We start from the raw sequence: 3,946 nt of genomic DNA on the forward strand, positions 1-3,946 counted from the left end.
AAAAAAAAAAAAAAAACCCACCCCAAAGCTCCCAGTGTTTTCAGAGTTTGTCTTTTAATCAAATCAGAATCAAACTTCCTGTACCCAAACTGGAACAGTGCACAGTGACCACTTGCTGTGTGTGTCAATGTCTTGAAACATGGAGATTTTGAATCACTACTATATTGGTGTCTTACAACTAAACTAAGAGGATGCACTAGTATGTTTTTATAATGAATATCACCAGGTTAAGCATTATGACGAGTCTTTAGAACATGTTCTGCCTTTGAACTCTATTCCCAGGGAGACAAGACCATCAGTACGATTAGATCAGAGTTCAGAGAAACCACTTGGGAAAGGTGGGTCTTGCCTTTTGGATGGAATTTGGAACCAAGGGGAAGCATTTCAGGTGGGGATATAACATGGGAGGGGCAGGGGAGTCCTGAACTGGATCTTGGCTCTGTATTGGTTATCCATATGGGTGGGAATCAGTTTCTCCCAAACTCCTGTTTATGTTAATATTTTGACTTCTTCCCATGAATCACATGTGTTCTTAATGGCACCTAGAATGGTGAATCCTTTCCAGAGGATTTTCAGTTGACTTTGCCCAGATCCATCAGAGGCATCACTGTCTATGGCAGCTACAGCCTTACAAAATGTACTTCTTAAATATTAAGACTTGAAAGTTGAAATGACTCCTTGATCCATGGGCTGCAGAATGAATGTTGTGTTAGCCGAATTGAAAACCTTAATCTCACTGTGCATCTCCATAAGAGCTTGGGGTGACCAGGTCCATTGTCAGTGAGCAGTAATATTTTGAAAAGAATCTTCTTTTTTTTTTTTTTTTTTAGCAGTTGGTCTCAAAAGTGGTCTTAAATATTCAGTAAACCATTTTGTAGACAGCTGTGCTATCACTCAGGCTTTGTTTTTCCATTTACAGAGCTCAGGAAGAGTAGATTTAGCATAATTCTGAAGGGCCCTAGCTGGGATTTTCCAAATGGTAACCAGCTTCGTCAGCCCCTCACAAGAGAGTCGGCCTGTCCTGTGAAGCTTTGAAGTCAGGCGCACTGACTTCTCCTGTCTTAACTATGGAAGTCTGAGACGGCATCTTCTTGCAAGAGGGTGTTTCATCTACACTGAAAATCTGTTGTGTGCTCACCTTCATGAATCATCTGAGCTAGATCTTCTGGAAAACTGTCAGCTTCTCCATCAGCACCTGCTGCTTCATCTTGCACTTTCATGTAATAGAGATGGCTTCTTTCCTTAAACCTCAGAACCAGCCAACCTCTGCTAGCTTCTGCCTTCTCTTTGGCAGGTTTCTCACTTCTCTCAGCCTTCACAGAAGTGAAGAGAGTTACGGTCTTGCTCTGGATTCAGCTTATACTGGCTTAAGGGAATGCTGTGGTGGGTTTGATCTTCTGTCCAAATCACTCAAACTTTCCAGCAGCAGTAAGGCCATTCCACTTTCTTACAGCTCCCGTATTTACTGTCATTTCCTTCGAGAACTTTGTCCTTGCATTCACAACTTGGCCGTGTGGCCCAAAGAGGCCTTGTTTTTGGCCCATCTTGGCTTTTAACATGCCTTCCTGACCAAGCTTCATTATTTCTACCCTTTGAGTTAAAGTGGGAAACCTAGACTCTTCCCTTCACCTGAACACTTAGGCCTATTAATAATCCTTAATAATCCTACAGTGGCCTCTACTTTTCAGAATTGTTGTGGGTCAGGAAGTGGGGAAGCCCAAGAAGGGGAGAGAATGGCTAGTCAGTGGAGCAATGAGAACACACACATTTAATAAGTTGCTGTCATATATAGGTGTTATTCATGGCACCCCAAAACCATTATAACAGTAAACTCAGAGATCAGAGATCACCAAAACAAATATAGTAACAACAAAGTCTGACCTATGAGAATTACCAAAATAATGAGACACACAAGATGAGTGAATACATTTGGGAAAATGGTGCTAATAGACTTGCTTAGTGCAGAGCTGCCACAGACCTTCGGTTGGTTAAAAACAAACCTGCAAAGCATGAAAAGATGAGATATGCCTGTACACATCTTCTTTATCCATTCATCTCTTGAGGGACACTTAGGTTGCTTCTATAGCTTAGCAAATTATAAATAATGCTGCAATGATTAGAGAGATACATATATTGTTTTGAATTAGTGGTTTTGTATTCTTTGGTAATTCTAGTAGGAGAATTACTGATCATATGGTATTAATTTTTTTCACTTTTTGAGGGGATTCCATGCTGTTTTTCATAGTGGCTGCACCAATTTACATTCCCACCAGCAGTGTACAAGGGTTGCCTTTCCTCTACATCCTGACCAGTGCTTATTGTTTTTTTGATATTAGGCATGCTGACTGTTGGGAGGTGATAGCTTATTGTGGCTGATTTGCATTTCCCTGGTGAGTGATGCTGAGCATCTTTTCATGTGTCTGCTGGCCATTTGTATGTCTCCTTTGGAAGAATGTCTATTCAGGTCCTCTAGCCATTTTTTTATTCGGATTGGCTTTTGTTTGCTTGGTGGTGAGTTGAATGAGTTCTTTATATAATGTCAATATTAACACTTTATCAGGTATACGACTTGTAAATATTTTCTCCCACTCAGTAGGTTGCCTTTTTGCTTTGTTGGCTTCCTTTGTTGTGTAAAAGCTGCTTAGTCTGATATAGTCCTATTTGTTTTTGCTTTGTTGCCCTTGCCTGGGAGCAGGAACTCAGACCAAATGTGCAAGAGCTTTCTGCCTATATTTTCCTCTAGTTTTATGGTTTCAGTTCTCACATTCAAGTCTTCAGTCCACTTTGATTTTATTTTTATATATGGTATAAGAAGTGGTCCAGTTTCCTTCTTTTCCATGTAGCTCTCTAGTTTCTCAGCACCATTTATTTAAGACTTTGTTTTTTCTTAAAGACTTTGAGAGAGACGGAGGTAGAGGGAGAGAGAATCTGAAGCTCACTGTGTGCTAAGCAGAGCCCAACATGGGGCTCAATCCCAAGATCCCATGCTCATGACCTGAGCCAAAACCAAGAGTTGGACACTTAACCAGCTGAGCCACCCAGATGCCCCTTTAAGAGACTGTCTTTTTCCCCATTGTATGTTCTTGTTGTCTTTGTCAAAGATTATTTGATTGTGGGCTTCCTGTTTTGTTTCATTAATCTGTTTTTGTGCCAGTACCATGCTGATTATTATTGCTTTGGAACAGCAACATAGTTTGGAATGGGGAAGCATGATACATCTAGCTTCGTTCTTCTCAAGGTGGCTTTGGCTATTTGGAGTCTTGTGTGATTCCATACAAATCTTAGGATTCTTTGTTCTAGTTCTGTGAAAAATGCCATTGGTATTTTGATAGGGATGACACTGAATCTGTCGATTGACTGTTTAGGCAGGATGGACATTTTAACAATACTAAACCTCCAATCCATGATCATGGTATATCTTTCTGTAAAGGTATTATTTTTTATTTTTTTAAATGTGAGAGTTGAAGTCCTATATAAAAAGTGATAAATCTGGCGGCTCCTGGGTGGCTCAGTTGGGTGAGCTGTGCCTTCAGCTCAGGTTATGAACTCAGGGTCCTGAGATTGAGCCCCATATTGGGTTCCCTCCTCAGTGGAGAGTCTGCTTCTCCCTCTCCATGTGTCCCCTCCATGCCCCCCTCGTCATTTCTCTCTAATGAATAAAATCTTTTTTTTTTTTTTTAAAGACTTTGACAGAAAGTGAGAGGAAGCACAAACAGGGGGAGAAGCAGAGGGAGAAGCAGGCTCCCTGTAGGGAGCTGGATGTAGGACGTGATCCCAAGACATGGGGATCATGACCTGAGCTGAGCCAAAGGCAGCAGTTTAACCCACTGAGCCACCCAGCCTCTATAATAAACAATATCTTTTTAAAACAGTAGAAATCCATATGTAGATGAATTTGTCTGACCAAGTAAAACTCTAAATTAAATAAGAGAGTGAATTAGAAAAA

The sequence above is a fragment of the Martes martes genome, assembly GCF_963455335.1.
Source record: "Martes martes genome assembly, chromosome: 2".
Lineage (NCBI taxonomy): Eukaryota > Metazoa > Chordata > Mammalia > Carnivora > Mustelidae > Martes > Martes martes.